At 44.2% G+C, this 23197-nt stretch overlaps 1 protein-coding gene across 5 annotated transcripts in view; it reads right to left on the minus strand.

Moving 5' to 3' along the window:
- SPATA13 (spermatogenesis associated 13) overlaps positions 1 to 23197 on the minus strand; it is a 335263-nt gene that overhangs the window by 146821 nt on the left and 165245 nt on the right. Inside the window, exon 1 of one of the 5 annotated variants that reach the window (XM_017514714.1) lies at positions 18659 to 18871. The exons of the other annotated variants lie outside the window; for them this stretch is intronic. The gene's annotated coding sequence lies outside the window, so the exon portion shown is untranslated. Of the gene's footprint in view, positions 1 to 18658; positions 18872 to 23197 lie in introns of those variants that run through there. 5 annotated transcript variants of the gene reach the window in all.

Raw genomic sequence — 23197 nt, forward strand, 5'->3', positions numbered from 1 at the left:
GAATTTCTACATGCAAAAGAATGAAATGAGATCCTTCCCTCACACCATATGCAAAATAGAGCACAGAGTTAAATCTAAGAGGTAACACTATAAAACTCTTAGACAAAAATATGGAGAAAATGTTCATGGCCTTGGATTACGCAATAGTTTCTCAAATACAACACTTTGAGCACAACCAACAAAAGAAAAAAATAGCTAACTGATTTCATCAAAACTTTAATGCAAAGAACACCAATAAGCACTGGCACTCTCCTACCAATAAGTAAGAAAGTGAAAAGAAAAGCTATAGAATGCAAGATACTTGTAAATTATATATCTGATAGGAGTCTAACATCTAGGATATATAAAGAACTCTTACAACTCAATAAAATGACAAGCAACCCAATTAAAAAATGAACAAAGACTTGAAAAGGCGTTTCTTGGAAGATATGCAAATAGCCAACAAGCACATAAAAAGGTGTTGAACATCATCATGTATCAGAGAAAGGCAAATCAAATCCAAATAAGATGCCACTTCACACACATTAGTTGAGATGGCTAGAATAAAAAAAGCAGATGGAAAAAAGTGTTGGTGATATGGAGACAGAAAGTAAAACGGGGTTTGACAGGAGCTAGGAAGTGGATAAATAGGAACATGGCATTTAATTGGTATAGAGTTCCAGTTTTGCAAGATGAAAGGATTTTGGAGATTGGTTGCACAATAATGAATGTACTTACTATGGCTGAACTGTACACTTAAACTGGTCAAAATGGTAAAGAGTTTATGTTATATACATTTTACCACAATTTTTAAATAGCACACAGCAGTTTAAAAACTGGAGCCCTCATAGATAGCTGATGGAAATGTAAATGGTGCATGCCTGCTTGGGAAATAGTTTGGCGATTCTTCAAAAGATTCAACCATTTGACTCAGCAGTGCCAAACCTAGGTATATACCCAAGAGAAATGAAAATAGATGTCCACACAAAAACTTGTACACAAATGTTCATAGCAGTATTATTCCTAACAGCTAAAAAATACAAACAACCCAAAAGTCCATCAACTAATGAATAAATAAATATAATGTGGTACATACAGACAGTGGAATATCATTCAGCAATGAAAAGAAAGGAAATACTGATTCATGCTACCACAGGGATCAACCTTGAAACATTAAGCTGTGAAAGAAGTCAGACGTAAAAGGCTACATATTGTATGAATCCATTTATATGAAATGTCTAAAATAACCAAATGTAGAGGGACAAACTGATTAGTGGTTGCCGAGGGCTGGGGACTTGAGGGGAAATGAGGACTGCTAATAGATAAGGGTTTCCTTTCGGGGCAGGGGGATAAAAATGTCTTCAAATTGACTACGGTAATTGATGACTGCATTATATACTGAATGCAACTGAATTATATACTTTAAATGGATGAGTTACACATCAATTAGATCTCAATGAAGCTGTTAAAAAAGAAACAAAGAGGTCAGTTGCTTTGCTGTGGTGTCAATTCTAAACCCAGAAGGTGGTAACAGGCAGAAGTGGCACAGTACAAAATGCTGGGTATAATCCCAGCTCAGCCATTAGATAGACTGGATTTGTTTGGGTCACTATTTAAGTTTTTTGATCCACTATTTGTTCTTCTACAGATAATAATACCCTCCTAGCACTGCATGGCACAGAGTAAGCTTATTTATTAGGGTACTTACTGTTACTATTGTAAATACCCTTGATCATAGTGAAAAGGCCAAGAAGCAATCAGTACTACTAATAACTGTATACATGTGATGTCATAAAATAATGGTCAGAAAAGCTCTTGCAGAAAGACGAGTAATGCATGTTCCTTGGGAAGCCAAGATGGGCAGATCACCTGAGGTCAGGAGATTGAGACCAGCATGGCCAACATGACAAAACCCTGTTTCCACTAAAAATACAAAAATAAGCTGGGCATGGCAGCACAAATCTGTGGTCGCAGCTACTCGGGAACCTGAGGCACAAGAATCTCTTGAACCCGGGAGGTGGGGGTTGCAGTGAGCCAAGATCATGACATTGTACTCTAGCCTGGGTGACACAGCGAAACACCACCTCAAAAAAAAAAAAAACAAAAAAAATTATATACCACAGCATGAGCTTGTTATCCATTAATAATTAGTAATCAATTATTTCATTATTCATTTAGATATGTGAACTTCTTTAGAGAATTACTAAGCTCCATTTTCATAGAAAACACAGTAAATTCAATGAAACAGGTCCAAGGTGAGAGAGAGAAGGCTGACTGAGGGTCATTTCTAGGCCTCCCGCCAGGACCCAGTGTGCTTAATCTGTCCTTGGACTTGTCTGGCCCCATTAATCAAAGGACCTAGTTTTCTGGAAAAATAACATGTTTTTGTGATCTGAAAAGCAGAAATTAAAAGGAAACTGTGACATCATGGGGGAAAGAGCAAATACTATGATTTCTTTAGCTGTATTTTCCAACTTTTCTGTATAGATTACATGAAAATGATTTCTTTGGTTGTAATTTCCAACTTTTCTGTATAGATTACATAAAAAGTAATAGACCAAGATCTTTGCTGCCCTTCCAACGTTGTACCTGGTAAATAAAATGGGTTAAACTAATGGTGCGTTTACAAAACATCAATAGCTTCAGTATGTCTGACACTAGGTCTGTTTGTGTTTAGGTTCAACATGACTTAGGTAGACAGTCCTTATAAAATTGTGTTATGGAGGCCAGGCACGGTGGCTCACTCCTGCAATCCCAGCACTTTGGGAGTCCGAGGCGGGTGGATCACGAGGTCAAGAGATCGAGACCATCATGGCCAACATGGTGAAACCCCGTCTCTACTAAAAATACAAAAAAATTAACTGGGCATGGTAGCACACGCCTGTAGTCCCAGCTCCACGGGAGGCTGAGGCAGGATAATTGCTTGAACCCGGGAGGCGGAGGCTGCAGTGAGCCGAGGTTGCGCCACTGCACTCCAGCCTGGCGATTGGTGACGGAGTGAGACTCTGCCTCAAAAAAAAAAAAAAATAGTAATAATAATTGTGTTATGGAAAAGACAGAAGTAGCTTTTTGTAGTGTACATGGAGGCTTATTTTTCTCAAGAAATAAAACAAAAATGGATATAAAGGCAAATTTACACCTGGACTCTACCGTTATAACAATCGCACTTAAGAAAGCATACACCAGGTGCCAAGCAAGCTCAGATCTCCTGCACCTGCTCCAGCACCAGGCACACAGGAGACACACAGATGACGCCGTGTTTTGAGTTGAAGGGGACTCTGTTAGCATATCATAAAACATGCAGTTGTTTTTCTGCAAAGTATTTTAAATACTGCTTTTCAAATTTAACTGCATTATTTGTAACTAAAGTAATCTTCAAAGTGGAATTTACTCATATTTTCTAGTAATCACTCTGCATAGAAGCCAATGAGATTTCTAAAGTTTCTCTTCTGTAGGAGAAGAAAAATGACACCTAAATCTGTATCTCTCTAGTTTATTTTTATATCCTAAGGGACTAGCATTACATCTGGAACAGAGGAAGTAGTCAACAAATTGTTTAGAAGAGATGAAAAACCTAGCTTTTATAGTAATTATCCATATCCCTGTTCTTAGTCTAATTACACTAGTGATTAAATACTTAGTAAACATTAAGGTATTTAACTCATAAACATTACTCAACAAGAAGCAATCTAGAGAGACAACTTTGAAAGACATCCTTTTCTTCCAGCCCTAATTGGCAAGTTTAGCTGTCGGTCCTCTTATTTCGCAATCAAGCTGGGTTTTCTTCAGAGTTTCTAACTCTAAAACAATGGTGTGATTAAATGACCCCCCTTTCGTACCTAAATTATCAATAGAGAACATTACCTCTTCTCTCTCCTTGTCAAAGTTGCCCTAAATTGGCAATGTAGACCTTTAGCCTCCCTATTTTTGCTAGACAATATGACTTCAAGTTATTTGCTATACAATCTCCACTTTCCTTTTTTGGTCAAAACAAAAACAAACAAACAAACAAACAAAACAAGCATCACTACTGACTCTGTAACACTCCACTGCAGGATTAATACCTTCAACCAAAAGGATTAGAGAGCTATAGAACTCTGCCTTAGGACATCAGAATACATGTTCTTTTCAAGTGCCCAGGGAAAATATATCAAGATGGACCAATATTCTGGGCCATACAGACCTCAACAAATTTAAAAGAACTGAAATTATATAGAGTGTGTTCTCTAATAGTAATGGAAATAAACTAAAAATCAGGAACTGAAAGTTAACAGAAAAATCTCCAAACACTGGGATATGAAGCAACACATTTCTAAATAATCCACAACTCAAGGAGGAAGTCTAAAGGGAAATTTTTAGGCTGGGTACGGGTGGCTCACCCCTGTAATCCCTGAACTTTGGGAGGTTGAGACAGGTAGATTACCTGAGGTCAAGAATTCGAGACCAGCCTGATCAACATGATGAAACCCTGTCTCTACTAAAAAAATACAAATATTAGCTGGATAAGGTGGCTCATGCCTGTAGTCCTACCTACTCAGGAGGCTGAAGCAGGAGAATAGCTTGAACTTGGGAGACAGAGGTTGCAGCGAGCCAAGATGACACCACTGCACTCCAGCCTGGGTGACAGAGGAAGATCCTGTCTCGAAATAATAGTAATAATAAATAAAATAAAGAAAAAATTTAATAATACATTTAACTGAATGAAAATGAAATGCACCAAAATGTGTGGAACACAGAGAAAGCAGTACTGTGAGGGAAACTGACAGCATGAAACGCACATATAAGAAAACAGGAACCATCTCAAATCAATCAAACCTCCCACCTCAAAAATCTAGGGGAAAAAGCAAAATAAGCCTAAAGCAAGCAGAAGCAAAAAAGAATTAAAATAAGAGCAGATATAAAAGAAGTTGAAAACAGATATCAATAGAAAAAAATCAATTAAACAAAGAGCTGTTCTTCGAAAAGACTGATACTATGCGCAACTCTGCACACATCAACTTGACAACTTTGACAAAATGGACCGCTTCCTTTAAAAATACAAACTACCACAACTCACACAATGTGAAAAGATAACTTCAACAGCCCTTAACCATTAAGGAAAAAGTAAATCTGTAATTTCAAAACTCGCAAAAGAGAAATCTCCACACCCAGAAGAATTCTACCAAATGCTTAAAAAGAATTAACGCCAATTCTACCACTAATTCTTCCGGGAAACAAAAGAGGAAGGAACACCTTCTGACTCATTTTATGAAGCTAGCATTTCCCTGGTGTCAAAACCTGATGAAAACAGTATAAAAAACAAAACAAAACAAAACAAAAAACTACAGACCAGTATCACAAATATGACACAAAAATGCTTAACAAAACAGAATTCAGCAATAAATATAAAATAATTATTCACATGACCAAATGGGGTTCATTCCATTTGGGTTTATTCCAGGGATCCAAGACTGGTTCATACTGAAAATTAATCAGTGTAATCCACCACATTAACAGGCTGAAGAAGAAAAACCATATATTCACATTAACTGATACAGAAAAAGCATTTAATGAAATTCAAGACCAATTCTTCATTTTAAAAACTTTCGGAAAGACAGGAATAGAAGGGAGCATCCTCAATTGATAATGAGCATCTATAGAAAACCCTAAAGCTAACATTATACTTAATGGTGAAGGACATGATGCTATAGTCAGTGCAATGGGCAAAAAATAAGAAAAAAAAAGAAAGAAAGAAAAGGCCTATGGATAGGAAAGGAAGAAATAAAACCATTCTATTTTAGATAACATGACTGTCCACATAGAAAATCTCAAGAAATCCACCAAAAAAAAACCTCAAAAAACTAAGAACTAATGAGTGAGCTCCACAAGGTTTCAGGATACAAGCCAAACGTTTTAAAAATCAATTGTCTATGAAAATGAACATGTGGACACCACAACTGAAAATGTAATACCACTTTCTAATCACTCAAAAAAATGAACTACTTAGGTGTTAATCTAACAAAAAGTGTATGAAACCTGTGTGCTGAAAACTATACAAAGCTGATGAAACTAATCAAAAAAGGTAAAATAAATGAAGAGACATACTGTGTTCACTGATTGGAAACTTAACATACTGAAGACATCAATTCTACCCCAAATTCCTATCAGATCCCAGCAAGAGTTTATGTAGACAGAGGGAAGACTATTTTAACATTAACAAAGAAAGGGAAGGGAGCTAGCTAAAATAATTTTGAAGAAGAATAAAGGAATCTACCCAATTTCAAGACGTATGCAGCTATAGTAATCAAGACTGTGGTACTGGCTGGCTGAGGTATAGACATATAGATCGAAAGAACAGAAGAAATAAGCCAGAAGCAGATCTACACAAATAAAACCAACTAATTTTTGATAAAGAAGAAAAAGCAATTGAATGCAAGAGGGATGTCTTTTCTGCAAACAGTGCTACAGCAATTGGACATCCACAGGCCAAAAAAAAAAAAAAAAAAAACACAAAAAAAAAAAAAAAAAAAAAAAAAAAAACACTGACTTAAATTCTCATGCCTTCTACAAAAATTAACTTGAATGAATCATAGACTTAAATCTAAAATGTAAAACCACAAAAGTTTTAGAAGAAAAACACAAAAGAAAACCTTGAGGATCTAGGACTAGGGCAGAGTTCTCAGACTTCACACCAAAAGCATGATCCGTTAAAGGAAAAAACAATAAACTGGACAGATAAACTGGACCTCATCAAAATTAAAAACTCTCATTCTGCAACAGACCCCGCTACGTGGCTGAAAAGCCACTGAGTCAGAAAATATATTTGCAAGCCACATGTCTGAAAGAGTATGAGTATCATCAGAGAATAACACTGAGTGAAAAAAGCCAATCCCAAACATTCCAATTGTATATTATTTTTGAAAGGACCAAATTACATGGAGAATAAGGAAGTAGCTGACAGAAAGAAAGGCACGGATGGGGCAGAGGAGGGTGGGTGTGGCTGTAGTGAGCGTGTATGTGCAAGCAGGAGGGATCCGGTGGCGACGGGAAAGTTCTACGTCTTGACCATATCAGTGTCAAGATCCTAGTTCCACTATAATAGCACAGTCTTGCAAGACGTCATCAGTGGGAGAATCTGAGCAATCCCTCCAAGTGATCTCAAAATGGCAAGTTCAATCTAAAACACTGATAAACAAGAATTTTGAGGTATTTGCTGATACAATTATATACTGCGTTAACTTTCAAATCCCTACGCTTCTCTTAGGCCAACCAATTCTGCCTCTTCTGCATCACATGTTGACTTTCCCAACATTCCTCCAGCTAAGGAAACTCAACTATGCACCAAAGCTTTGTCTTTTACATAACCAACACCAGGATTGGGTATACCTTTCATCTACAGGTTCAAAATTATCTTACGGGCTTTTTCTTGAATATCCAAACCTCACCACTGATATATACAAGGACACATACGGAAGTCTGAACACGTGGAAGTCAGCACAGCTGACCCAGTCAGGCACCAGCAAGCACACACAGCCACCTCCTTGTTGGGTGATTTATAATTATCAGCCCTCTATGCTGTTTCATTCACCCATCCTTGTGGCACTCCCGCTGTCATCTGCAGGGCACTGTGGGTGGTGGGAGAGAAGTAGGACATGGCTACTGTCATCATTCACTATGAAACCATATGTGAGACACATGTGATGCATCAGCATTCCCAGCACCAATTCTCTCTACGCCCTCCCTGTGGAGGCAGCAGGTGCTGTCAGATCTGCCCTGTATGTTCTCAGATGAGGGTCAATACTTCACCATCTTCCTTCATCTCTTGCAAAATGACAGCACTGAATACATGAGGCAGTGATGGGCACTGCTTTCCAAGTGCCTCATGCTCAGATGGCATGACAGCCATTTCCTGGGGCTCTAAAACCACCCAGCTCTAGTGAGCAGTCAGTGGCTGTTGAGCGCCTCACTCATTTGAAGCTGTGGGGTCCTCCACAGCTTGATGACACTGGGAGTGCCACAAGGGTGGGTGAATGAAACAGCATAGAGGGCTGATAATTACAAATTGCCCAGCAAGGAGGTGGCCGTGTGTGCTGGCTGGTGCCTGACTGGGTCAGCTGTGCTGACTTCCACATGTTCAGACAAACTTCCGCATGTGTCCTTGTATGTATCAGTGGTGAGGTTTGGATACTCAAGAAAAAGCCTATAAGATAATTTTGAACTTGTAGACTAAAGTGGGTAAATGCCTTTCCAGCTAAAATTCCATGCAAATTCTCTTCCTTCTGTAAACTCATCATTGCAGGATTCAGAAAGAATATGAGCATGGAGGGGACCAGGTGCAGGAGCTCATGCCTGTAATCTCAGCACTTTGGGAGGCCGAGACAGTTGGATTGCCTGAGGTTAGGAGTTCAAGACTAGCCTGATCAACATACTGAAACCCCGTCTCTACTAAAAATACAAAAAATTAGCCGGGTGTGGTGGCGGGTGCCTGTAATCCCAGTTACTTGGGAGGCTGAGGCAGAAGAATCGCTTGAACTCGGGAGGCGGAGGTTGTGGTGAGCAGAGATTGCACCATTGCATTCCAGCCTGGGCAATAAGAGCAAGACTCCACCTCAAAAAAAAAAAAAAAAAAGAATGAGCATGCAGGAATGTGTTCCACATTCACTCTTTCTGAATCCCACAGTGATGAGTTACCAGAGGGAAGCAAATAACCACACAAGTGTAACTGGCCACTGAACATTCCAGTTCTTTGAAAAACAATCTCATCAAAGAACACTGTTCTCTGTTCCAAAGAATCAATCATACAAACCTATAGTTTTGAGAGGCGCTGTTGTTTATAAATTGTCTCTCAATGACTAAAAAGTGCTTCTGGGTCTTTCAGTGGACCTGAAAGTACACCCAGAGAGGGTGGCTGTCCCAGTTCTGGGGAACAAGGGCCTAGGAACCCTCTCGATGAACCAGTCTCCTCACACAATGACCTTTTTACTCCAGGCTGATCTGCATAGAGATCCACTATCTTCATCTCAGAAGGTGTTCCAATTGACACAAAATGTTCTTCAAAAGCCCCAACCTGAAGACAACGGAGACACACTGTGCAGACAGGAAGGCGCTTCCACAGAAGAGACCTTCCAGGAAAGACTAGAAAGCAACACTGTCCTCCTGCTGACTACAGACAACTCCTTCTTCCTTTAGAGATCTGTCATCCCAGAATGAGAGAAACTGAAGGAGATGAGTAGCGTTCACTGACAAAAATTTTAAAAAGGACACTAGATTCCTATGGTAGGACATCAATGAAAATGTAGTCATCCACTTGGACAATTCCAGCTCAGCAGTTGAGCATGCACTGAAACTGAATAAACCTCTATGCTTCAAAATAACTGCTCTGTGGGTCTAATTTAATTAATTACAGCAGGCTTAAAAGTAGCCCTCAGGAAGTCAGTGTGATCAAGTTCCTTCAGAGATGCGAACGTGGAAATTGAAGGAACTATGCTACCAAATCAGGCATACTGAGGCAGTGGCTGGAGTATGACTAGACCTATCTCCCTGCACACATTTGAGGCCTAACGTGGTAAACTGAAGATGAGACCTTGTACTGCCAAACCATTGTTGCTTCTGTGTCCTGCCTGAAGCTATCTGGGTTGAAAACCTCTAGGGATGAAACTTTTTATGAAGAGGTCACATTTAAAACAAGGATGAGAAAAAGCAGGGAGAGCTCTTGCCTTCTCGTCCAAGACAGCCTCTGTATCAGAAGGGAGGTGTCCATGGTACAGAAGTGCTCATGCCCTGAGTGATTTTCCAAATGCTGAGTGGAGTCTGCAGGCAGAGCAGCCAGTCAGGCGAGGATAGCGGGGACTCGGTGAGCCACCCCAAACCTCTGGAAGCAGAAGACTCTAGCCTAGAAAGAAAGGTCTAGAGGAGGTTCTTCCCTCTCCTCCCATTCTGAGAGCTTGAGTGAGGGAAGGGAGACCAGGAGGAAAGAGATGAGTTCCCGCTGAGAAGCGACACTGGGTATCTGTGCCACACCTGCATCTTGATCCTCCCGGAGCCACATGACCTCGGGAAGGAAAGTTACAGGACAGAGTGTGGTTCGAAATTCATTTCCAGGGCGGAGTCTGGAGAAGGTGTCTGCTTTCCAGCTGTTTATCTCAACGCCAGTCAGTGAGGACAGCAGTCAGAAAGACTACAAATAGAACCCAGAGTGATTCTGAAATCAGTCTACTCACACCTTACCCCACTTGTCATGAAAAAATAAAATGGTCAAAAGATGCTGCCACTTTCCTTGCCCAGAATCCCACTATTTTAATTCACAGTGAGGCCAGGAGTCCAAGACTCAACTCAAGAGGAGCTTTCCAGGGTTAGCACCTCACTCCGTGTCACCTTGGCACAACAAGCAAACCATTCGTGCTCTATCACATGCCAACCACAGGCCACAGGCAGGAACTGGAACTCAGACAAAAACCAAGTGAGGGCCCAAGCCTTTTCTAGGAAGAGCAGAAAACCAAAGTTCTGGCAGCGTGGCCCGAGGACACAGAGACCACAACACCAGGCTGACCCTAACTTGGTAATACAAGCAGGCTCTTCAGCAAGGTGGGCCCAGCAGGCCACTCTGGGAATTTTAGATTTGTTTTCAGAAAAGTCAAAGGTATTGAATCTGATAGAAAAATCTAAAAAAGAAGAAAAGAAAACAACAACTAAGAAAAGTCAAATGCAGAAAGGGGGTCTGGTAGACGGTAAAACATACCGTTTCAAGAATACTGCGTAGGCTTTTTTTTTTTTTTAGTTTATTTTGAATTATTTAACTTCAAATTTTTTTAATTAAAATGCATTTTTAACTTTCCTCATTCAAATATAAACTACTTTTGAATACCACTGAAGTTGCAGATATTAATATATCCCCTTCCTTCTTTCTTGTTTTGAATGAGGGCTGGAGGGAGTTATTTCAGAAGGATCCATGGAACATGTAAGAAAGGGCAATTCCTTTGAAGGCCTGTATTTCTAAACCCTATTCAGTCCATGGCTAACGCGAGTGACAATGGTAAGACCACACAATGGAGGCTGGTCTTTACCATCATACTGGGCTGCTTGTGTGCGGCGGTACGAAAGTGTCCCCAGTGGTACAGTTTTGCTTAGTGATTAAGCAGCAGAAAAAATATAGTGCATCAATTATTTCCATTTGCAACACACATTTAAATGTACTGGGGCCAATTTAACAGTAAACAGTTACTTGCAAGCTGGCAGGGCAAAACAAACCAAAAACATATCTATCTTTTTCACAGAAAGAGAACAAATCATAAACTCGAGATACAAATTCATATATTTCTCATGTATGTAATTAATTCAACCACCCTACCAGGACTGATTCTGCACCAAAGAAATTAGAAACTGACAGAAATTAAACTGGATCCCAGGCTTCATTCCAAGGGCACCGTGCTATGGGTCACTTATTCAAGTCTTACGGTCCTGGGTAAACCCAGTTTTAATAACTTGTTGGGATATTTTAGGATAATTGCTGCATGGGGTTTGATTTAATTAATCTCAGCAGGGTTCAAAGAAGGCTCAAGAAGTTGACATGAAAAATGTCCTTCAGATGCTGTATTATTAAAAGTTGAATAAGTACGTCACCAAAAGAGGCAGAAATAGAGAAGGCTACCATTTCAAATGAAGACAAAAAAAACCCACTTTACCCACGCTCACAGAGAGTCAGTAGGAAAAGGGATAAAACTGCAAGCTCAGTGTGGGGCCGATGCAGTAGCTCAACATTCACTGAATGAATAAAATAAATGAAGGGAGAATGAATATTCACAATGGGATGAGAAATACAGAAAGTTCACACATTATTTAAGATGATGTGTAGAAATACATGGTTTATAACATGATGACATTTAGATCGTAGAAGACAGATCAGTTGTCACAGCAAAGCCAAGTCTAGAGATGGAGGGTGTGGGGGTGTGGGGGTGTGCGTGTGTGTGCGTGTGTTAAAACTGGCATTTGTGTACAATCGATTGGTTAGAGAAGGCACAAAATCCTAAGGCGCCCAATTCACGTAACACTGACATTCACACTATTCACACAGAAGTATTGGTACTTCACGATTTTAGAATCTGGCTGTTCCCAGAATTCAAGCTGGTGCTGTTGAGAGGTGAGGAAAACGGTGCCGGGTGCTGGGGAGGCTGGCCTGCGGGGTCTGTTCTCTGCTGGAAGCATCATCTTCTGTATCCTTGCCTGGCATTAGCTTACAGAATTAGACGTGCAGATCTACCACACTGGAGCTGTCTTACTTCCCAACTCTCAGATCAAAAAAGGGGACCACCAGGAGATATCCAAACTGGCACGCGGTCAACACGGAACGAGCATTTGAGACACAACGGACATGGCGCCGCCGCCACCTCCTCCCATCAGAGCCATCACAGCCTCCACCACCTCACGGACACGTACAAAGCACTTCCTGTGTGACAGCCAGGACACTCCTCTGGCATTTTACAAGTACAACTGATGGAATCCTCACCTGTGACAGTGGTTCTCAAGCCTGACTACGCTTGAAAAGCTTTGAAAAATTTAAATGCATAGGTCATACCCCAAATCAGTGATAACATTTGGGGGTGGGAGTGGGTGTCAATGTTTTTAAAGACCCACTGCTAATTCCCACAAGCAGCAAAGGGTCTGAAACTCCAAGAGATGGAAACTGCTATCGTCTGAATGCATGTGTCCCTCCAAAATTTTTAGGTTGAAACTGAAACCCCAAGGTGATGATGTGAAGAAGTGAGGCCTTTTGGAAGTGATATATCATGAGGGCTCCCCCCTTGTGAGAAAGATTAATGCCCTTAAAAAGAGGATTACCATTGCCTGCAAATACTAGGAGGCAGGTGTGCAGAGTAGCTGTTCAGAGCCTCCAGAAAGCATATGCTCTAAAACAGTGGCTTTCAAATATTTCTGTGGTTGAAAATCACATAGAAGGCGTGTTAAAATACAGACTGCTGGGCCCCAGCCACAGAAGCTCTAATTTAATAGGTCTGGAAGGAGCCCTAGAATTTACTTATATATCAAATCCCCAAGTGTTGCTGATGCTAGAACCACGCCCCTAGTGACACAGACTCCATCATGACTAACGCATTTGGGGCTGTAGCAATACAGATGTTTAAGGGTCTCTGGAGTCACCAAGCTGACGCCCATGTCCTCACCTCTGCTTACTCTGTCCACAGGGGAGAGAAGGTTTTCCTCTGTGAGCTCCTTCGTCACTTGCTGACTCCTCTGTTAGGATTCAACCCAGACTGGACTCAGCTCCTCCTCCAGGAAGCCTTCCTGGATCTTTGAACTCTCATCTTCTCCCCTAATTGACCGCCACATTCACTACTTTTCACTGCTTTGCTTTTACATATAGGCCTCTCCCTGTAGACAAAAATGTGCGTCGCTTTATGAAAAGAGGCGCTGTTTCTGATCAATCTTTCCATCTTCAGCATCTAATACACAGAAGATACACCGTAAGTATTACGTATACATGTATGCTTACAAACCATCATGAAGTATCACCAGTATTACACTTGTAACAGCAGAGCCTACAAATCCACATAAATTCCTAAACAGGTGATTCATGATGGATGAGAAAGAGTGTACGCATTACAGAAGAGCACTCCACCGCATAGGAGAGGTGGAAGCGGAGCACATTTCTAAAGCAGAGGCTATTTTTCCTTCAGCTGTAGAGTCACAACATACAGGCCAGATGTGTTTAAAAGTACAAGTGCAAGTTGTTTAGGACTTGGGGCACATTTGCCTATCTCTACATCACCCATAGCGAGTAAGTGCCACAGCCTGAGCTCAGAACCCTGTGTGATGGAACTGAATTGCCACATTAACACTCAAGTACAATGGAGTGTTCACTGTTCCTATCACACAGAGCAACATTTTCTGCGGAAGTGTGATCAAAGTTCTGACCTGCAATACCACGAACACATCTTATCGCCAGCCTCCTGCTCCCACTGGAAGAAGACAAAAGCCTGCCTTCCCCTTGCACCTGTCCAGACAGTGAGCAAAGCTGTCCCCTTTCCTGCTGCTAAAGTTGTGGTGGGGTGGGTGGGGGGTTGCAACTGGGAAGGGCTGAGAGAGGAAAGGAGGGCAGGAGACTCGGGGGCCCAGGGACCCAGGAAGGCAGCTCACTTCCCTCCACGGAAACTCTCCAGTCTGGCCATTATGGACCTGTGCTCTACTTTTCTCTAAGGGGAGCCTGCCAGTCTTAGTAAACAAGGCCTGCTCTGGTATGAATGGGGGTGGAGGGGAAAGGCTGGCCCTTCCCCTCTCCGGGATTGGACAGGTAGAGTCCTCTTGGAGGGTGCAGATGGATGCCAGTGGGTCTTCAGGACAGACTTGGCAGGCTGGGGCTGGACATACTGTGAGGCAGGCACAGGATCCCTGAAGTGACAATGTCTACGCTCTCATAATTCCACAAAGACCAGGGCAGTCCTGCTTCAGGGAAATGGGCAGAAGCGGCTGCCGATGAGGAAGTCAGATCCTTTAAGGTCCTGGTTCACTGAAGCAACAACCCCATTTCCAAGACGCTGGAACATGACGACCACAGGACGGTTATTACCTGTGTCCACCAAAGCTGACATCCTGACCGCAGCACATGGCCACAACCACATATGTATATAAGAAACACAGAGGCCATTCTTGGATCTGCGGTGCCGCCACAGCTCCCAGGTTCTCGCAGGCACAGAGGACATACATCATCCACAACCCGGAAGTGAGAGCAAAGGCTGGACCAGGAATGCCTCTGGGCCCTCAGAGTCGTGTCCCCTGATGCCCTAGTCTCTCCTCTCTGGCTTCACCTTCAGCTCAGCACACAGGAGCCATCAATGTTGTGAAAGGCTCTGTGGTGTCATTTCTGCCTCAGGGAGCTACAGGTTACAGGGAAGACAGACACACAGAGGGATGCACGTGGATCTCCTAAGCCAGGCCGCCTGGGGTCCAGTCTCAGCCCTGCTACTTACTATGGGGCTCTGGCCACAATTACTTCCCTGAACCTCCATCTCATTTAGGGAGCACTGAAACTTAACTTGCTCCTCAGTTACAACCATCCTCACCTAAACCACAGAACACAAAGGACACCTAGCACAAATGCTTCCCTGCTTCTCCCCTGGACAGTACCTGATAACCCCTCTCATCACAGCAGGAAGGGGTGAGGCTATCACACAGGATGCCTGCCTCAGGGCATCAGGGTTGCATTTTGTCAAGACAGGCTGATATGGAGGAGGTGGGCATCACAATTCAACAATACCTCGCAGGTCTCCTGGGGGAGCCAGAAGAGGAATTAAACAGGGAACGAGTAGAGGCAGCAGCAAGGGGGCTTCGTGGGAGTCCAGAGAAGGGTGTGGGCACAGTAGAGGCCAAGAGAGAAATAGCAACCGATTCCACACTCCCCCTTCACTGCTGTTTTATTTTCTGTGCAAAGATGAAGAAAATCAGGCAAGCACTCTGTACCAATGCATTTCTCTCCACGAATGCAAAATACAATTAAACATTCCAGTACTGATTTTCAAATTGCCATATATAATATGGCTTCCCTCTAGGAAGCCATGTACCTTTGGTGTTCCTTCCTGGTGTTTCAGAAGTAATGGTAATAGTTCTTTCTAAAACATTTGAATGTATACTACTGCAATGTTACGATCCCATTTATGCTATTACAGGTCTCATAGGCAAACATTTTTTTAAATGTTTAGCTTTCAGAAAGAAAAAAAAAAGGAAAGCACTGATGAGTTTCCCTTCTAAGTGAATCCTTCCAATGCCTCTTAGCTCAGGGGAAAGGAAGGAGAAAGAAGCTTTGTTGCCTTCAGCATAAAACAGAGAGGTCAACCCACCAAGCTCTAAGGCCAGGCATCAAGCCCTGAACCACAGAGGCCTTAGAGTCAACTTTGTCCTGCTGCTTTCCCTTGAATATGTCATTTTATTTCCCTGGGCCATGGTTTCCTCATCTGCAGACTATAAGGTCCCTTTCAGCTATCAAGGTGTGTGCTCTGCTTCAGTATCTGTAAAGCAGGAAAAATACTTGCCTCCAACTCTTAGGAAGGCAAAGACTAACAAATGTTTTGACAAGGCTTTAAGATTACACAATGAAATGAATATAAATAAGACTCATACAGTCAAACAGCTAACAGAGACCACAAAGATGTGTCCAGTTGAAGTGAAATGGAATGCGCAATGCACAGGAGGAGACAGCTGGCAGTGGTCTTTTTTTTTTTTTTAATTTTTTTTAGAGATAGAATCTCGTTCTGTCACCCAGGCTGGAGTGCAGTGGCAAAATTATAGATGGCTCACTGCAGTCTCAACCTCCCAGGCTCAAATGATCCTCTCACCTCTGTCTCCTGAGTACTTGAGACTACAGGTATGTGCGCCATCATGGCCAGCTGATTTTTTATTTTTATTTTTCAGAGATGGGCTCTTGCTATGTTGCCGAAGCTGATCTCGAACTCCTGGGCTCAAGCAATCCTTCCACCTCGGCCTCCCAAAGTGCTGGGATTATAGGTATGAGCCACTGTGCCCAGCCGGGTAATTTTTATGCCACTTTCTTTACGACTTCCTATGGCTAAGAGGGAAAGCAGGCTGACAACGTGGATAAGCTGACAGCCCAGGCATGGGCCCAGGCTTTCTGAGGGATCAGGCATTAGGTTTTCTCCATGCACTGTCCTACAAGTATAGAATTTGTGTCCTCCACTGGTGTACATTGCAGACTAAATAAAACATGTCAAATAACGACCTCCTTTCCAAAGCTGAACTGCAGGCATGCCTGAGTTGAAGAGGTCACACGGCAGGGAAGCTCCACTGTCTGGTGAGAAGAGGGCCTCCACTGCTAGGCAGGGGCAAGAAGCATGCTGGTTACCTCCTCGGAGCCTCCCTTTTCTCATCTGTCAAACGGATCAGTAGTAGATCCTACATTACAGGGATGTGCGGAGGATTTTAAATGAGTACTGACCCACGTAAAGCCCTCGGAACAGTGCTTGGCACACATCCAGAGTTGGGTAAATGCTACCTAATATCAATATTCACATTACTCAAGAACTATATAGAGGATAAGAAGACTTCAATAAGAAAACAATCAGGCAGAAGCACTGGGGAGCTTCAGAGGAGAGGGTCCTGAAATCGAGTCCTCCCGCAGAAATGCAGCTTCTGCAGCTGCTGCTCCTCGCGTCTGACACTTATAGACATTCGGAGAGAAAGCCATCAGCAAGGTGACAGAGGGCAGACTTGAAGGAGCACAAGGAACTCAGGGATGCTGATGGAGCATGGAAAACCGCAGCAGAAGGCACCGAGGCAAGGAGTGCCCTGCAGGCGGGGCAGGCTGTGGCTGGGCAGAGTGCCTGCCAGGGAGAAGTAGGGTAAAGGGAAGAAATCACCTGCGGGAGAAATATGGGGCAAGAAGGAAGAAATCCGCACATGCACAGATGCGCAATAAGGAAGGAGATGGGAGAACTGGGTGGAGGCAGATGGCAGACGTGAGGGCCAAGGGAGGTAGATGAGAATTAGGATATGGTATAATCAAAGTCGCAGGGAACTCTAAAGGATGGCAGGGGGCAGAGAACAGGGAGGGTGCATGACTAACAGGCACCCCGAGAGTAATGCAGTGAGGCAGTTTGCAAGACAGTGGAGGGGGTCATAAAAAAAAGAGACTTTGTTGGGAAAGGTGGGGAAAAAAAAGGAGATTTCTGCGCCTGTTAGCAAGGGGAATAAAGGAGAGCAAATCGCTGGGAGACCGGGAGGGGTTTCACAGAGAAGAAAACAAGAGGCAGAAAAAGACGACGATGGGTACAGAGAAAACCCTGGCGGCGGAGGTGCATAATATCAGGCTATGGGAAGACTTGGGAGTAAGGACTGAGTAAATTCACAGTATTATTCTATTTATCCACATACCTACGCAATGCTGGGAAGCAAGTGACCCACAGGGTTTGTCTGCTTGCCTTGGTTTGGTTTTCCTGCACTTGGAGGGAGGGGAAATTTGCTCAAGCCCTGTAACCTTGCAGTCAGATGAGTGGCCCAGCCCAGGTCACCCGAGCTCCCCCTGACGCTGGCAGCAGCCTGGGCTTCTACCTGCCCTGGGCTGGAGTACAAATTCCCCCACCTTTTTCTCAAGAATGGGACCAAACCAACTCCGCCAATGCACTCCCACCAGTCCACAGACGAAGGGCACCGGGTCCCAAAATCTTTCCCCTGGAATGAGACTCCGCTAGGGCCTAGAGAAACTTACTTTCTAAACTAAGCTCTCCAACCGCATCGCTCCCGGGTCCCCCGGAGGCACCGGCCAAGCTGCCCGAAGGAGCAGAGCGTTACCCGGCTATGTCGCGCCAGGCTCCTCAGCCACGGCCGCCCCCGGAGGCCAGGCCCCGCGAGCAAGGAGCGCGGGATGAACTTACAGGGCGACCTCCCTGCAGGCTAGAAACGGCCTTTTGCGAGAACACCATGTGCACGTCCTGCGGGAGGCAATGGTGCCGGGCGGCACAGAGGGCGCAGAGCCACCGCCGGGCTGCGGGCGGGCGCAGCGACCCAACAGGTGAGTAGCCCGGCAGGCTCCAGCGGCGGTGGGAGCAGAGGCGAAGGAGCTGGGAGCTGGGTATCCCCAAGCCCGAAGCAGTCCATTGGGGGCTCAAGTCCTCCCGGGATTCTACGTTAACAGCCCGTGCCCGCGCCCGCCCCGCAGAGCCGCGGCCCGACGCTGTCTTACCTCCTACGGCGCCTCTCGGCGGAGCCTCCAGACTCAGCGCGTGCAGCACGTCTCTGCCTTCACAGCCGGCTCCGGGGCCGGCGGAGCGCTGAGGGTGCCGCGTTCCCGGAGCCTGGGCTCCAGTGTGCTCGCTCGGAGCTGGCGGCGGGCAGGGCGGCCGCTGGAGAAAGCGCGGCACAGACTCTGCTCCCGCGCCTGGCCAAACACTCCGCCAGGCCACGCCCCATCCCCTACCCCGCCAAGCCACACCCCCAGCCCCTACCCCCCCAGCCCGACTCCCCCAAGGCCACGCCCCCATCCCGTGTCCCTCCCCTGGCCACGCCCCCATCCCGGCGCTTCCCCCACTCAGACCACGCCCCGGTCTAGCTCATTCCCGCAGGCCTAGCCTTCGGACCAACCCACAGGCACCACCCACAGAAACGCGTCAAAAACAGTTCTCACTCTTGTAATCCCAGCACTTTTGGAGGCTGAAGCGGGCGGATCACCTGACGTCAGGAGTTTGAGACCTGCCTAGCCAATAAGGTGAAACCCCCTTGCTACTGAAAATACAAAAATTAGCCCGGCGTGGTGGCACCCGCCTGTAATCCCAGCTACTTAGGAAGCTGAGGTAGGAGAATCGCTTGAACCCGGGAGGCGGAGGTTGCAGCGAGCGGACAATGCGCCACTGCACTCCAGCCTGGGCGACAGAGCCGGACTCCGTTTTAAACAAACAAAAACCGTTCCCCACAGCCACCAGCCAGCCCCCACTCCTAAGGGCGGGAGGAGGCTCATCGCCCGGGCAACCGCGCCTCACTGCCCATTCACCTCACCTCTGCCTGGGCCAGGAGTTCACTCCTTGTGAAAGGAAAATGCAGGGTAAGGATTTTTAAACCTACCCGTTTCTCAGGGCCTGGGGCAAGTCTTTAGTAGACTGCTTCAGTAAACCAACTCAGAGAACTATCACCTTTCTTGTGAGGCTCAAGGCCTAATCATTAATTGACATGAAAACGACAGAGGCGAAATGAACCCTTCTGTGCTGGGATCCGTGCCTCAGTGCTCCATGTTCCCTGATAGGCAGTTAATGGAATTGATAAAATAAATGCATGCTTTCTAAAAATATAGTATTTTAGACGATTCATTGAGTGGCCAGCACTATTATTTATAAATGTGTATTTTATAGTCAAAGAACAATACCCACAATCTGTAAACTAAAAAGCATAAAAAATTATACTACCTAATAAAAAGTGAAAAGATATTGAAAAAACTCTGTATAATACTATAATGGTGGCTTCATGTCATTATGCATTTGTCAAAACTCATAGAATGTACAGCGTGTGGCGTGAGCCTCCTGTAAGCCATGGACTTCTTCCATCTTCATGTACCAACACGGGCCCATCAATTGTAACACATATGCCACACAAATAAGATGTTAGTAAAGGAGCTGTTCGTGGAGGAAGGGGCGTGAGAGAGCACCAGAACTCCGTGTACTTTCCGTTCCTGTTTTCTAAACCTAAAACTGCTCTAAAAATAGTGTATTAATTAAAACACACGCCAATATTAATGATGATTATCTGTGGGTGGTGGAAATATGGGCAAATTTTATTTAATTCTTTGAATTGTTATTAAAATTACCCACAGTTTCAACAATGTGCATGTATTTTTAAAGCAGGAAAAATATAAAAACCAAACCTCAGGCCAGGTGCGGTGGCCGACACCTGTAATCCCAGCCCTTTGGGAGGCTGAGGTGGATGGATCACAAGGTCAACTGATTGAGACCATCTTGGCCAACATGGTGAAACCCCCTCTCTACTAAAAATACAAGTAGCCGGGCATGGTGGTGCATGCCTGTAGTCCCAGCTACTCAGGAGGCTGAGGCAGGAGAATCGCTTGAACCCAGGAGGTGGGGGGTGGGCTGCGGGGCAGAGGCTGCAGTGAGCTGAGATTTTACCGCTGCATTCCAGCCTGGCGACAGAGCAAGACTGTCTCAGAAAACAAAACAAAACAAAACAAAAAAACCAATACCAAACCTTGGAAAATTTTAGAAACATAGTATGAGGGGCTAATATCATTGACTCTTCCATTTTATTTCTACTTTATAAAAAGTCTGCATGAAGCCCTCACAAATCCTAAAATGAGGTCTATGAATGTGCTTTCCCTTAGTATACTATCACGGTCTAAATTGAGGGGTGTTTATTATCTCTTTAGAATTAGCACAAATCTGAGAAGCAGATTTTGATTTTTCTTAAAAAAAATTGTGTTTCAAAAGGTTATTTCTGCCTACTTGGAAACCACTGTTAATATTTACATGCAATACTTTTTATAGTGAAGAAAACACTATATTTAAAACCACATCCTTCAAAAACAGGGTTCGCCCTCAGATTAATGGATTTCTGTGGAGTCATAACAATCCCTGGGCAAGCACTGGCCCTTGGTGAGTCTCAGCTTCCTCATCAGTGAGAAGGTGACAGTGGCAGCTTGCTCAGCATTGCATGGAGAATAAAAACATTAGCCCATGTAAGACTCTTGGTATCAACTTAGCACATACAGGTGATGCTCATTGTTAGTTCCTGTCTTTTAAAAAACATTTTTTCAGGATTTCAGCGAAAACGTTTTGAGTGCCTGGGATAAAAGATATATCTGGATTCAGATTATAAATCTGTTAGAGGAAGGCAGGATGGCTAAAGAGAAAAATCATTGCTCTGACACGGAGAGGCGGGGCACTCCAACCCGGCTCTAACCAGCTGTGTGCATCTCAGGGGTAAATCACCAACCGACACTCATTCTCACTTTCCCAGTTTGTTAAGTTAGCGATTAGGACTAGCAATAGCTAAATTTCCTTCCACTTCTCTCATTCCACTGGGAATCACAACGTGGCCCTGAGTAAAAGCCTAGGTCTCCCACAGTGGTTTTCTGTCCACACAGCTCCCTGGCTACATGGCTGCCATCACCCACGGCCTCGCAGACAAGCCTGGCGAGTGGGAACCTACGAAGGTCACTGACCTTTTTTCTTGTCTGCTGATCTTTTGGTACACAAGACTCAAACTGAACTTTCACCCAAGTTCATTCTAACAACACTGATGCTTTCTGCAGGAGAGTGTTTAGGGATAGAAACTACCACCTCTCACTAAGTCTAAGGCACTTTTTTTTCCCCACATAACATCTCCAAAATTAGAATTTGCTTTCACTTAATTGTTGAGACTTATGCCACGTTGTTTACATTCATTTTTTTCTTAAATCCTCAAAACAATCCTTGACAGTTATCCTTCTCATTGTATATAAGGGGAAAATGAAGTTCAGAGAGGTTGAACGGATCATCTGAGGTCACACAGCTGGTGAGCAGTGGAGTCAAGATTTGCTCTCATGTTCCTGTTTTTAAATATTCTGAACAAAGCAGTACTGTGAGTTCCCCCAGGGTTGGGGAGAAGCAATGCTGTATTCCATCTGCTGAAACTTCCATTCAGCAGGAGTTTCTCAGGAAGGACAGGGCAGAAAGGAAACTCCTCATTTTAGTTTTCTTCTTTGAGGAGCTCCGACAAAGTAGCCTGTATGGCTTCTGTCCCACTCTCTACTGAAGAAAAAGTAGTTACCTGATTGGTTGGAGAGATCCATTGGTAGTCTCCCTGCTAGACTAACCCAATCCATTCATTTATTAACAGGACGGAGGATTCACTCCTTTTTAACCGTTCCACTCGGTCTACAGCTGGGAGCAATCTGGGGTCAGTGTCTGGATGCCACAGACCAGACTTTCACCTGGAAGGAGTAACTTAGAAAATCTAGACCTGGTAGGGAAGCAGAGGAGAAGGAGCTGGGAGGTCACTCATCAGCAACAGTTGTGCACACATTGTCCAGCTGATTTTGACAGTAACATTACTGACAATTTTACTTTCATCCAGCAGCCTCCAGCATCTCGTTGGCTGTGAAGCTGGCAGGGGATGGAAGGGTGCTGTTTGAACCACAGATGCCTCTGACACATAGGCAAGACCCATGAGAGCAGGAGAGAACCTGAGCCTCTTCTGCCCTCTGTCCCTGTGAGTTCTAGAAAAACTTCATAACCTAACTATGACAGGTTCCTTAGCTGTGAGATGTTGAAAATTAAGTGTGATAATGTATGTAAAGTCCCAGTTCACTGGCTGGCACGTGGTCAAATGCTGAATAATTGGTGGCTGTCATTACTGATTAGAATGGATAAAGTGCATTTGCTATATTTTGCTCTACACTTTACTAGAGCAGACTTCTAATTTGCAACTTCCTAGGATGAAAGAATAACGTTTGGGATTTATCACATTATCTTAGCACGTAATTATCTATTTGGCTGTCGGGGTAGGGGGGAAACCTAATTAATTTAGGTAGAGAGAGGAAAGCATTTTGCCCCCAGGAATGGGTCACCAGGCCATAGGAATCGAGGGCAGAGGGGATGGGTCAGGAGCAGGTCCAGCATGCCGTCTGCAGTGCCTCCCTGCCTGCTTGGAGACAGGGACCCCTCACACCTGGGTTTGGAGGTAGGGAATACAAATGGGCAGGGCAGCCACAGGCAAGAGAGAATGAGCTGTCTCACGCTGT

This window comes from Cebus imitator, unplaced genomic scaffold (assembly GCF_001604975.1).
Source record: "Cebus imitator isolate Cc_AM_T3 unplaced genomic scaffold, Cebus_imitator-1.0 Scaffold536, whole genome shotgun sequence".
Taxonomy (NCBI): Eukaryota; Metazoa; Chordata; class Mammalia; order Primates; family Cebidae; genus Cebus; species Cebus imitator.